Here is a 15,147-nt window from a genome sequence, read left to right on the forward strand (position 1 = left end):
ACGAGTTCGTGGAATTATGTAGCTGGATGCGATATCCAGTTCCGATAATTTCCAAGTTTCAGTTCTCTCGAGACTTCCGCCATACTCTTAATCGTTTCATCAGAAATTAATTTTAGATATAACGTGACGGCACTGGATAATCTGTAAGAACTATAATCGTTATGGACAACTCCCTCGAAATATTCTTCCTCGACTTGTCAAAACCATAAAAGAAACTATACGTGTAAAGTAGCTAGAAACTTCTAAGAAATTTCATTTTGCCTGTGACGAAATCATGACCATGAACCTGGTCGCTGTTGCACGTTCGCAACTTTGTCTTTCCCACGAGGAAATCTTGTAGCTACGAACCCTACAGTTGTCTTTCATCCACCGAGTTTATAAGTCGTTTTTCCCATAGGAAACCTTTGCAATTACGAACCTCGCAAATGTCTTACGCCTGTAAAGTTCCTTGCTACATTTTCCCTTTGGGCCAATCCTGCAGTTGTGGGTTGCAACACTGTTTTCCCTTCACCGATTTTATCACGGAATATTTCGCAACTTCCATAACCAGATTCTTCGAAAAGTCTCGTAACAGCGACACATTCACATGACCTACAAATCCACTTTTCCACTTCTTCCATACCTCACAAAAATATAGGAGCCCTATAGGTATATATCTATAGCACATACTCTTACTTCTCACTTCGGAAATATAAGAATTATCTCTTTCACTGTTCTAAGCCTAAAGAAAAACTTGTTTAATTCCCAAAATTTCGTACGACGTTACGTTATCTCGAGAAGCTTTATAATTCCAACATCGTTCAAGACTCTCGCGTCCCAGCGTTTCTCTTGCTCGAGAACGCGGGTTTTGGGTTCAGGGGTCGACACGGATATTTTTTCTCATTCTACACGGCACAGTGGTGCTCGAGTCGTACGAAACATCGTCTGGTCGTTTCGTTCACAGTAGCGAGACGACCGAAGAAAACAGTCGTTTCGACGGCCACCGAAGACCCCGAAAAAGATATTCTTAATCTCTTTCGTTCTCTCTGGGCGTAGTCGGTGTGTATATCCGCGGCGAGACCAAACTATTCCACAAAGAATGTAAGAAGAGCAAATAGAGAAGGCGGCTAGCTGGGGAGGGCTGCGATGCAGCTGTTGATGTTCAAACGGCTGTTGCCTCTCTCTCCTTGGCTCTTTTACCCTGTTCCTCCCTTTTTCCCTGTCTACTTCTTTCTTTCTTTCTTTCTTTCCTTCTTCCTCTGATCCTTACTGAAAACCAGAAAAGTTTCAGCGAAAGAGAAAAAGAGCGCGGTGACAAGGGGAGAAGTCTGCGAATCTAGCCGAGAAAAATATCGACCACCGCTGAAATGTTAAGGTAAGCAGAAGGAAAATTAATTTATACGATTTAGTAGTTTCAGAAAAATTGTAGCGTAGTATAGCGTAATTTCTATCAAATAGAACTATGTGTGCATGTTTGAAAAGTATCCATGAAAGTGAATGGAAAGGAGAAAGAACTCATCGTCGCTCTTATTAGCAAGAGGACAGATGTTTGTTTAATTGTCCAAATTGGAGTACCATTAAAGTTTAGTATCTCTTTAAATATCTCTAAAAAAATCTCCTCGCCATCTTATATTCGCACTTTTATCAGGGTAGATAATTTTAGAATTACCAACCTGTAATGTGTACTTAGATAAATATATTAGAAACAAATTATACTACTTCATATACTTAGAATGAATCTAAATAGGTATATTATATTTTTATCTTAGTAGAAAGAGAACGTTTCAACTTTGCCAAAATTCGCATATGTCGAGTAATTGTAGAAGAAAAAAATCTAAAATCTATCGTTTTTATATATTTGGTAGTTTCAGTGTCAATTATCAGTAATTAAAATATCATATTGCCAATCACATTCATATTCATAACAAGTATCAAAGAGCTACAAAAGCACATGCAAGGGAAACTAAATGAACGAAATTCACGTGAAAATCACGGAAAACAGGTCAGCCTCGAAATTGAACGGACCGCCATTAAGGACAATGTAGCGTGAAAACGTTTTATCGAACGGTCTCTGGAAATCCAGGATAGCCGGGAGAAAACAAACGCGATATTTCTTCCATGAGCGATTCGGCGTACTTTCGTTCCGAGGGTGTGATCCTTCGCGTGTTTTATCACTTGCCACTTTGTCGACAGGCCGCTGCGTAGCGTCGTCGCGATACCGACGAGTCAACGTACGCGGAGCAATCACCCTATCTCGCACCGATTCCTCGGATACTTTATGGGCGCCTATTTTTCAGATAAGGATGTGATTTTTCTCGACGACCGGTTGCTCTTGGCGGTAGAATTATGGGAAGCATGTGACCGGCCGATTTTTGGACGACGCGTCGTTTGTTTAGTTTCGGTGCTTCTGGTATTGAGGAAAGCGTATTATAATTTAATGGGTCACGTTTCACCTACGAACTTGAAGTCTTGTTTAGATTAGTCAAGTTGCTCGAGTTTAAACAACCTGAAGCGAGTGATCAAGATGAACGTGGAAATTTGAACGGATATATCAAATGAGATGTATCACATTGGTCAATACTCTGTTTCAGTTGGAAAAATTATCGAATCAAACTTAATTCAAGATTAATTAAACGATTGAAACTGTTCTTCCGATCGTATTTTACTTCTTGAAGATCTAGATCCATATTCCAATTTGTTACAAACCTTCGTAAAGTAAGAAACGTCTACTGCGAATCACTATTTTCTGTCAAAATTTCTGTATCTTCTGTGCGTTACCCTGAAATCGGGTAACACAAATTAGTTCAGCGGATACATCGATAACATCACCATCTAACATTGTATTAGAAAGATAGAATTCTACGATAGAATCCTATAGAGAATCTCCTCAACAAAAGAAGAAATTCAATCTTTCAACTGTATCTTTCTGTTCCAACAAACATCCTCGAAGCCCGACTACGTCCACCATTCAGTGCATTATCTCGTTTATCATAAATCTACCACCTCTCTTCTCACTAAAAAGGGAAATCTATAGCCTACAGGACCTGTAAATCTTCCATCTGAATGGGGACGATGAAGAAGTGGCAGCAAGTGGTAGGAACCACGACGAAAGGTGCATGCTAGCCGGAAGTGTATACGGGATCACCGGCACGATCCATCGCGTTACACGACAGAATAATCTGCAACGAGGCAGTCGAGGCGAGCTTCTCTATCAGGTTTCATTAGCGAGCCAATCATCTCATCACTTGGATATGGTCGTGCTACCGTCGCCTGTACATAGGTTAACCCGTTTCTCTGGTCCCTGACCTAATCTCCGCGAGTCGGAGATCGTCCAGGAAAATCGATCGAGGATCACTTCGGTCGGCTCTCCCTTGGCGTAGCATGAATACTATCTCTCTCTCTCTCTCTCTCTCTCTCTCTCTCTCTCTCTCTCTCTCTCTCTCTCTCTCTCTCTCTCTCTCTCTCTCGGGTTATCGTAACATCGAAATCACTACTGGAGCCGGTCAACGGCTTATATTAAGCCCCAGCTTAGAACGTAAACGCGTTTTCCATTTCGTGGTCCGTGGAGAGCGAGAGAGAGAGTTCCGTAGTCGACGAAAACAGCTTACGTGGGATAGAATGTATCGGGACATTGTAATTGGACCGGATCTAATATATTCCACGACGCGTCAGCTAGTAATATCGTGCGATATTGTTTCTGGACCACCTGGATCCCTTCCGCCTTCCGATGGCAACCGGCTCTGAGATTAGTTTCCTAGCCGATCTAGTGGTCGCGGGGGGAGCGTCAATTACGTAGCTGGGAGTTTGTTTCGCGGAGGCTTGTTCGTTAAGCAGCTTGTTACTCGTGCGGGTAATGTGCTCCAGAATGATGACGAGAAAGAACTGGATAACTGTGTAATGAGCGAAAATGAGTATACAACTTCCGCATGTTGGAAATTTTGTCCGCAGCGAGAGATGTAATTGGAGAGTTTGGAATGTAAACTATGGACATTTGTCAATTCTTTTCTCTGTTTGAGAAAGCGAGGCGAGAGTACCGCGGTATTTTTAATTCTTGTCCGATGTATTTCAGAATAATGATCGGGGTGTGATCACGAATGTGATAAAATAACAATTTTGCTAACAGAAACAAAGGTATAAATTCTATTCTCTTAATGAGTTTCTTGCGAAAAGTAGATTTTTGAGAAGCATAAGGGTTATTTTCGTGGAACCGGTCCATTTTCGTTTGACACTAGAATGCATTTGAAAAATAAAAAAATCTGATTTTGTTGAAAGCTACTCAAGTATCTATTACTTTTAGATATCTGGAGAAAGTAATTTAATATAATATTATGAAACGTCGGTAATACGTGAAAATTTATGCGAGTCTTAATTATCATAGTTTAATTATGATAATTTATTAAACGATGTCAAGCTAATATTAATTTTGAGAGAAACAAGTTTGCCGTATCGCAACTTTTATTTTTTGTTCATGTTAATTAAATAGAAATCCATTTTGAGGGAAACACGTCTGTTGTTTGGCAACTTCTACCATTTTTCGCTCAACGAAGAGATTGTTTCACCGCGCTCGGCACGAGTTTTACGAGGCCCGTGACGTAACTTGTGTAGTCGTTTTAAATTTTATGGGAAAATGTATAAAATCGAAACGTGTTGGAAGCATACGACCAGGTGACATACTGGCCTGATCGACGAACTGACGGCCGAACTTTCTGTTCGTGCTTTTATTTCGTCGTGCTCGTATATCGAATGGCGCGTTCTTAATATCCACCAAGTGTTCCATACGAGCCAATGTGTCACCTGCCGCCAGGATATTAGACCGTCGTCCTAATGGACCTTTAAGCCAAAGATCTTTATAGAAGCTCACGTATCACCGCGATTCTTTTCTCAAGGTAATCAACTCAAATGACAGAGCTGTCACTGAAAAATGGCGAATCCCTGTTTCGCATTTTTGGGATTTTGTATTCTTGGCAGTTATTTATCCTAAAATGGCATTCTAAGACATCTGTATTTCAAATTGAAGTTAAAAGATAGTATAAATAAATATTTAAAATGCCTTTCAATTTTATGTTACTTTATTGATCAACTTATTGTTACTTTAGTAACAAATAATCTACAGTTTCCAATTTGATTTATTTTAAGTCACTACGGGCTTGCCAGTGAAACGATATGTAAAAATTGCACAAATGTATAAATAACATTATTACAAATGTAAATAAAATAAGTTGTTTTGTCAAGGCACAGAAAACTTATCAGAATAACATATACGCTATAGAAGACCACCAGAAGCCGGTGATACAAAAGGAAGCTCTATAAATTGAAGAAAAAATAATTTATTAAGTTCTTCATAAAATTCTAGATTTTAAATGCCAGGGAAAATAACAAGTTAAGAAGATACTGAGCAAATTCTTGATATTTACGATATTACAATACGAATTCAATAAAATTCAGTAATAAGAATTGATTAAAAAAGTTACAAATAAAACGTTGCGTTAATGTTAGTTCTTAATGGGTTAATAGGAAGATTTGACTCAAAATAATTGATCAGACACTTTCGACGAGGTGCACGGAAGAATTGCTGGTGAAGTTGATTCGCCAGCCACGGAAGGTTCGTTTGCGTTTAGTCGATGGTACGAACATCCGCGAAATGACGAAACGTTTGCCAGTCACGTGTTGACGGTCACGGGAGTCATCCAACGCGCGAGCCAAATGAAAAAACAACGAGTTGGAGAAACAGGATGTCGCAGATGAACGGGAAAACTTGAGTCTGTGTTAATTATAAATATGAACCAGAAAACGATGTCCGTTCGGTGCGCTCTAGAAATCCAAAAATAAGATATTCCCGACTCGTTCCATTGCCCTAAGTTCATCGAGGGAAGCAACAATTACGATCCAGTGTTGTAAGTTATCTGGCACCGTGTTATAGTGAAATCGTAGTAAATATATTTGATAATAACGCTTTTACTACTTTTATCGATATTCATCGAGTACAATATACGACTCGATAAGATTACGCAATACGGAGATATGGTTCCTCAATTTTTGGTTCAAGTAACTTTTTGTTTCTCTTTTTATTACAACAATTTCTTATTCTTATTATTTTATAATATTTTCTACTTGGAAATCCAATAGATATTTCTCGGCTAATATTCACGATGAATAATTGCAATTAAACTAAAACAAATTGATAAGTCAAACAAATCGATAAATGATGTATAGTCGTACATATATAGAAAGATATCTGCAATTAGCGAGAATAAGAGATGTTTAAAATTTTGCGTTAATAATGATTCAAAGTTCCATTGTTCGATTATTTTCCTTCTCTTTAATTAAAAAGAGATACGAGAAACTCAGCGGAGTATCGTATCGACAAAGAAGCGAATTCCTTTATTGCGATTCATTGCCGGGGTCTCGTGTACTTTACAGACGGCGTATCGGCCGTGCAACTCGTGGCCCCGCTCTCTCTTCCCCATTGAAATCTAAATATACCCCATGATATTAATAGCGTATGGTGTGGCGGTGGCAGAAGGGTCGTTTCATACGCCCGCGTTGCACGTAGTCTCTCAGACGAATGCAGAAAACCGCATTCTCTCCACAACTACATTGCACCCTCTGTCCTAACAGACGTTTCACGATTCACGAACTGCGATTCTTTTTCTTAGCGTAAAACACTGCACTACAATTTGTCAACATTAAATCTGTTTGAAACTTAACAGACGCGATTTATTATTATTCGATTCAGATCTTTTAATTAACGTGATTGAAGTTAGCGAAGGAAATTACACGTTGTGTCGTATATTGAAATTCCTTGAATATCGATTTATTTTGTCGCTAAATTAATAAGCTGACCGAATTGAACGGAATTCAGGTTCGTTTGAAAGAAAGCTCGTTACCTCGTTTATGTCGAATAAAACGAAAACCTTGAAGAAAATCTTATTGTTGGCCAGCGCAGGTAATTAATTTACTTCGCTAAATGAAAATGAGTTTCCACCGACCGTTTCAGGGCAACACCATGCAATCCAATCTGTTCATCATTACCTACTTCCATTTTACTTCCATCCTCTTCGATAATTAGTTCTCTTAAAACTCTCTCAACGCAGCGTGGCACGCTGGCAACAATTATCAATGTCGAATATTTCTTTTAATTCCTGGTTAACCTTCTTTGTTTGTTCCCCGCGCTTCCGCTTAAACCGCCTGAACCCTTTCGACGCACATATTTCTTTCTTCACAGAAATTATATGGTACAGGCTATATTCAGGATATATTCATATTGACACAATACACACAAAATATAAAAATAATGAATTATTTATTCAAATAAAGCTATTCCACCCTTGGAAATGCACATTTATACTCCGGAAGTAGTATAACGACTATCCTAACACACGTATCATGAATTTTATCTAATGAATTTTATGAAAACGTACGAAAAACAAACATACAATAATTGTGTCAGTTAGAAAAATTACAACTTTCCAGCAGTCCATGTAAAAATTTCCCTTGCAACGCATTGCTCATTAATCTTAAAAGGGGTAAATTGTAACAAGTTCACTGTGTGCATTAATCTTCGTTGTACATATCCAACGAGATGTTATGAAGATTATCGAAACCGGAAGACATCGGAGAGGGAGCGTAGAGAAGAGCACGGCGGGAATACTTCCGGAAAATCTAAACCATTCAGCACGGTGCTCAGAGATCAAAGAAACGCGTCACTGCCGTGTTAAAAAACCATCATCGTCGTGTCGAATGTTTCTCATCGTCACGGTCGTGTGAAAGAAACGCGCCGCGTGAACTATTCGAAAGATCCGATGGATCTTATGCGGGTTCCGGTACGCAGACCCTCTTGGAGCCCTTTCTTTCGTCGTCGCCAGTCAAACGACACCGGCTACACATTTCCACCCTCGATTTCCTCTTCCGGATCGATTTTCCAAAAGATCGTCTCACGTTGCTTCATGACGAATGAAAACATAAGAAATTGTAGTACGAAAAACACATGTAGCGTAGTTAGTAATATTTTATGGCCCATAAAAGTTTAAAAATATGTACTTTCTGTATTTGATCCTGGAAACTCTTGAAACGATCTATTTTATAACACTATGGAAATATTAAAGCTGGAAATTTATATAATACGTGTAACGTGAGAAGTATACTGAGTATCCAAAGTAAAGCATTTAATGTATTAAGTAGGCGAAACAAATCGTTAGTTAGGTTCTATTACTTCAATTCAACTTACTTCGAAATAAAACTATGCATTTGCATAACATTCACAATATAACACGTGTAACGTGAGAAGTATACTAAGTATCCAAAGTAAAGCATTTAATGTATTAAGTAGGCGAAGCAAATCGTTAGTTAGGTTCTATTACTTCAATTCAACTTACTTCGAAATAAAACTATGAATTTGCATAACATTCTAATATCATAATTGTACTATCGATGATAGTCATACTATAAAAGGAGGAAACCATATACGTCACATTAAATTTATAGAACTGCTAGAAAGATTTGGTCTAGATTCAAGTTACGCCCACCACACTTTAAGGTAACTTTTATTCAGTCCATTTTTCTCCGAGATAATATCGATGTAAATCAAGGCGGTAATTTCACGTATACTTTATCCCCTACATATATCCAAAAACTGTGTTCTTGCGGTTTCACGTCGTTATAGTTATTAAATCTTTCGCATTACGTATACTCGAGATTAAATTAGCCTCTTTAAAATGCATGGTAAAGAAATGTATCGTTAAACACCATGTTATAGGAAAAATGAACAAATTATCACATTCTGCTATCTCCTTGTTAGGTAACAGCATTTTGTTACTTTCTAGATTCTCTGATTGTGGCAACAAAATCTCATCGATGATCCTTTAGGCAAGAATTAGGAAAAATTAGGTAATTTTATTTCATTGACGTATTACAGTTGCAATTAACGCGGGTTTGTATTCGACCGGGAAATTCTTCGTTGTCGAGGGAACCAAGGGAACCGCATACTCGCGTGAAAACGCAATTTCCAGGCTCGTGTGGCATCGTTCTTTCAACACGATTGTATTACTTCGTTAAAATGAAACCAACTGAATATCGCGTCCACAGGGAAAGAAGAGGACATGGTACAACCATTGTACTGGAAGTATCAACGAACTGAGAAACCGAGATTTCGTCACTGTAAATAAGCACGTGAAAATGTGAAATTTTTGTTCTACTAACGAACAGTCTTCGTGAAGACCACCATAAAGAACTTTTCTATTACAAAAGCTACACGTATTACGTCATGGAGCTTTCGTGAGAGAAAAAATTCCTATGACTGAGATTAGTATTTTTCACATAATTCAAGCTGAAAAGAGGTGAAGGAAATATCGGAAAAACCTATTCTCTAAGCACCTGTCTAGCGTACAAATCTCGAATACGTGATCAGCTTGTTGAAATCTGGAATTAAGAATTAAGTAACTTCGGCTTAAAGAAAGGAACTATTTAAATCTTTCCTCGAGCTCGTTCCTATAGACTTTGTGGCGGTGAAAAGAGTTATGTTGGAGGATTCAAGAAAAAAAAAGAAATAAAGAAGCGAGAACGAAAGGTCGCAATAGGTTCCCAATTCTCGTTAACAGATGAAAGATCTAAAGACGTTTGAGCGAAAGTTTGTTTGGGGATCGATGAAATGGGTAAAACGACTAGCTATGAACAGACATGAATAGAAATTGCTAAAAATTCCTGGAAGTAGCATAAATTCCATAGAAAGTTTTTACCTTTTTGTACTTTTATTGAATATTTAAAATTTTGCCAGGAGTTACGATCTTTTAAAACTCTTTTATTTACGAGATCATATTTGATATTAAACGCAGACCAATTTATCATTTAACATTTTTAAGTACGACTATGATAATCTAAACGAGATTATTTCAATCATAAATCTTTGTAGAAAATTTCAGGTTTTCGTAGAAATAAAGCAGCGACTAAGTTAAATGATTTAAAGTTGAGTGGAATAATTCCGTGGTCGTGATACAACGTTCAATGAAACATTTTAACGATTCACTTTACAATAAAATTGAAGAAATCCAGTGAAAAAATGTTAAAAATAATGGAAACGAAGTTTCTTGAGGAGAAGTTGTGATTCCAGGGAATAAATCGTTCTAGGGATGAAATATGGAGGGAGATTTTTGAGAAGATGAAACGCACACGAACACACTCATCCACCGGGAAGCCATCCTTTCCTTCGGCATGATTTCGATAACGGGTCGAGAGGTATGGACGACTTGTATTCCGCGCTGATTGATCGCCCGGTTGTCGCGAAGACTTATCGGCCACTCCGTCGGGCTCGAACGAGTTATCGGGCCACTCGATTTTCACCAGAAACGCTCTTAATAGCTTTCCAGCCGTACCGACCCATTCCTTACGTAATGTCGCCGATTACGTCGATAAAATCGACTTTAATGAAACTACCCGGAGTTCGGATCACCGCGAGAAAAAGAACAGTGTAATCGCGACCGGTTTAACTTCGCGTTTGAGTCGTTCCATTTTGCTCGACACTTCGGTAATTCGGGATGGGTAAGAGCTACGAATTCTTTCAGAGGACGAAATTTCACACTTGGAATTGTAACTAGCGATTTGCTCTATTTAACCTGTACTACGCCGGTAATATAAGATTCATAAAAGTATTTGAACATTTATCGTAGAAAAATGTTGACGTTTATGGCGTGTGAAACATTTTGAAATCTCATTGGTACTATAATGAGACGACGGTCGTGATTATATCGGTCAAAATTGAAAGCAGTATGAAAATGTCCATAAATATTGCAATCCAAAGGATTACAGTCAAACAATCTGGAAATATGAGTATGAAATATGATATTAATTAAGGCAAGACGCCTTATTAAGTGATTTAGAAGCTACAGTATTGTAAAGTACGAGCTATTAGCGCGGCAATTAGAACAGACATCCAGAAGCTTCTTGGAACGTTACAGGAGGTAATCTTGGTATTTTAGAGAGTTTCATAATGCGCATATGTTGCTGAAAATATTAGAATGTTTATTAATAACGGGAACCATTAAACCGAATACGATTGACGTTGAAAATCCTTTAAGAGCTTTATAGAATTTCGTAACATATTGAACAATATATATTCATGTCCGTATTTAAGATATTAAAATGTCTATTCAAAGCAGGAATAATTAAATCCAATAACATAGACAAAAGACAATTACGCTATTTAACAACTTCATAATCAAACAAATAATATTTGTGCGTCTGTATTCTTAAAATATTAAAATGCTTATTAGCGACAGAGAATTGAACCTAGGACACAAAAGATAGAAAAAGTGGATCTAACATTTAAAAATCGTCACGCATGCTTTTAATGCTCGATAATACAATAAAATGGAACGTAATGCATTAGCCCTTGATGTGTTACTTCTATAATCTTTGTGATTTCAAAGGCAATCCAAAGTGGCGGTAACACGATCAGAAGAGCGTGAATATGGCGAAGGGCAAAGCCGATAAAATCGGCGAAGAGAGGACACCCTGTGAACGACGAAGACCACGGTACGGCGACTATTGTGTCTTTAATAGACTTTCCAGCGCGGAAAGAGGAGTAATTCCCCCTAATGGCAGCATGCGCACCGATCAAATTGTAGGAGGAGGGATGAGATCATCGTAGCGGAAGCGATCTTTGAATCGAGTTGAGCTGAGAACTTAATTCGTCCCGTTCCCGTGGCTGTTCGCTTTCTGTCGTTCTTCTTATCCCCCGTCGCCTTCAAACGACCGATTTCTATGCGCTTTAACGCGATCTGGAATACGCAATTTTTTAAAAGACCCATCTCGTCTAAAGATAGCAAAAGTATCGTTGTCAAAAGAGCATCGGTAGATTTTAAGATTGAAATCGTATCAAAGCAAATGAAACTTGGCATTATTCATAATTCATGAAATATTTTCTCGTGCAAACGTACTATGAGCGAATTGGAATGGTTTTTGATTTTTTACTAAGCGAGATAAGCTTGTATTTCGACGATATTCTTTTACGTACAACGATAGAAATAAAATCGGATAAAATATGTATAGTAGAAAACAAAGGATTAATGGGTCATCTGGGAATCTAACTTCAATGACGAAATAAAGCGGCAGCTCCAGAAATACATGGCGTCGGTTGAATATGTTAAAAGGCGAGGTCGATCACCGAAATTGTCGCCCTCGAAACAGAACGAGCCGCAAAAGCGAGTCAAGGTCTCTCTCGATTGCATCAATAAGGCGTTCGATAGAGGTTCGTAGATTCGTCCTGAACAGTTGTTAACCCAGCCGCAATCACGGGACTGTATTTTGACGAATAAAGAGCGGCCAACTGGAGAATCAGCCGTTTATATCGCCGCTATGGAATGTAATTCGTCGGAGGTTCGAAATAAATTGCAATTGTCGTGGTATCGAAGTTATTGCTGCGATCGCCTCACATCGATGCAATCTTCAGCACGCCACTAAAAACTCTGATACGACGATATTAACTGACAATTGAAAACTGTTTCAGGCACTTTAAAACGATATCGGAAATACATTAAAAAAGATAAAAAATTACACGAAGGTTTCAACGACGACATATAATCATCATACAATTAAAGATCGCAGGTGAAAAAGGCGATGAATCACACTTTTTGTGTTTTATAGAAGAACAATTCTTTAATTCAATATGTCAAAATTGCCTTTCTACTTCTTGATTTTCTCTCACTTTCATCAGCATTTATAAGAAATTGATAATATTCGTTATACAGATTAATATGAAATAAGTTAAGCTAACGCAACTATTATATAACGTATTTATTGCCTCCGTCGATTATTTCATGTTAAAATAGTTCTTTGTAGCCATCAAATATCAATGAAAATAAAATCCAATCCTTAACTGTAATAAGTAGAACGCGTTAAATTGCTTCAAAATTCTAATTATTCGAATTAATTTCAAAAATTACATAATCAAATTCTTGTCTCGAGAGATTCCACGGCCATATTTTCCTCTTTTATTTCCTCTTGGGATTATCAACGTCGTGCATCAAAGTTGCTCGGCAAGAACATGAAAGCGAAACGTTTCCCAAAGCGTGTCAGGAATTCAGCTAACCAAAGGCGACAAAATCTCGAGATCCCTTATCAACTCGCCGGTCAAGTGTATGCACTTTATACAGACAGTTCCAGAGGCTATTCGGCATGGTTTACGAGGTATCGATAGAGCGGTTGAATAAAGAAAAGTTCGTGTCGGAGAGTTTAATGCCTTCTGCCTAGATGGCAACACGATGCAGCCGGTGGCACTGAACGATTCTTAGAATCAGCTGCCGGAAATCGCAGGGTCAGAGGGCCATTGGGTCACCGGTAATAAAAGCTCGAAACAGTTGTCATCAAAAAATACAATTGACGTGTTGACAAATAAACTAACGGTTAAATAAACTACGTTACTTTTTAAATGGATGTATGGGAAGGTATAATTAGCAGATTAAAAAAAAAAAAAAAAATACACGGATGGATAAGAGGAAGTTACATCAATGATTTCTGGTAACGCGACATGCGATTAATATGAACCAAATTAATATTTTGATTATTAGGTTGATTACTGATTATTGATTATTAATATATGATAAGTTAGCGATTGTTAAATGAATTTGATAAGAAAATGAAAGAAGCACGATGGCAATATTATACAATCACGATAAAAGGCTGGCTTGAATCTTTTGCAATTTTATGATAACCGCGATTGAATTTTTCAGGTAGAATGGCTGAAAAATATCTTTTGATGGCGTATCAGAAAGAAATAACCATACGCAATTTGAAATAACAATGTCAACGTTGCATGTTGCGTTATAAATCGAGATTGCACCAATCATCCGCTAACTAAGCTGGTAACAAGATTTCCTCAAAATTGTTTGCCACGTTCAGTTAATTTCGCGCTAATAAAAAGTTTTCAAATACGTTCCCCATCGCAAAAAAGTAGATAAATTGAAATACCGATAAATAAAATGAATAAACCGCCGAATTGTTCCATTTATCTTTTAAAAATTTTGTTAAAAAATAAATCTTTATTTTCGTTATATATTTTATTTAACGATATAAAATATTTCTAAAAAAAAAGACTAGTACAAATGGAATTTTCGAAATTCATACAAAATGGAACGATGCCGAAATGGACGGAACAAAAAACGTCAATTTGCTATGTTAATACTTTTTGTCGCAGACGTATAATCGAGGCAGCAGCGCGCGAGAAATTGCGACCTGCCGCTAAATTTTTTTTTCACAGAAATATTTCAGCCGATTTACATTGCGATTCGCTGCGAATCCCTGCTCGCGCATATTGATGCGGCCCCCGTGTCTTCGCTCGTTTTCGCCGCTTGCAAAATAGGCCGCACCGTGCTCGACGATTATATTCGTTTACCGCGCACACGTTCGCCTGCCAAAATTCTGTTTTCATGGACTTTCGGACAGTCGGCAAACGGACCGAAGATAAATACGCGAATGTTTGCTAAACTCTTGTATGGCAATTCTTTAACAAAATACGGACGCATAATGGTAAACACGTAAAATATTCCGTCATGTCATGGTTTGTTGAATCGTCTCGTTGGATGGGTTTTAATTGGTCGCTTTGGTCGCTGAAGAATTTTTCTCCCCGTTTCTGTCCTTTTATTCTTTTCAAGTACTTCTTTTTGGATCATAAAAAGAAATTTGTTTTATCCGCTAATAAAGATAGAAACACGTTACCTGATGTTCTGTAAAAAAGACACACTATGCTAATATTTAACACCAGTTATACTGAAAACAAAAATACATTCATTGCTTAATTAGCTATATGATAATTTTGATAAATCAGGCACTGAAAAAATTAGACAGCGTCATATTATTTAAGATCGTTGTCATAGGAAATCAATCGAAATTTTCTTATGTCGCATAATGTGCTTCGAGACCATCCCCTTTCAACATTATCTGTGATTTTTTAAGTAAAAGTATTATACATCGCCTTAAAAACAGCGAACTCGAAGAGTCGTCGTTTTTCTATACGGCGTTTGTTTAACTCTACAAGTGACGATGATCCAAACTGAAACGTGATAGTATTATAAATATAAATATTGTTTACTGAATTCGTTATAAACTGATTAACCATATTTTCACTGGAAGTTGCGGATTACTCGCTGAATCCGAGATGCAGCTTGAAACAGAGAATAC

General features: G+C 37.6%; 1 protein-coding gene across 8 annotated transcripts in view; it reads right to left on the bottom strand.

Annotated features, from left to right (window-relative positions):
- The window catches only part of LOC126921060 (E3 ubiquitin-protein ligase MYCBP2), a 260,246-nt gene that overhangs the window by 39,048 nt on the left and 206,051 nt on the right, over window positions 1-15,147 (bottom strand). The gene's annotated exons all lie outside the window — the stretch shown is intronic.

The sequence above is a fragment of the Bombus affinis genome, chromosome 1, assembly GCF_024516045.1.
Source record: "Bombus affinis isolate iyBomAffi1 chromosome 1, iyBomAffi1.2, whole genome shotgun sequence".
In the NCBI taxonomy this organism is placed as follows: Eukaryota; Metazoa; Arthropoda; class Insecta; order Hymenoptera; family Apidae; genus Bombus; species Bombus affinis.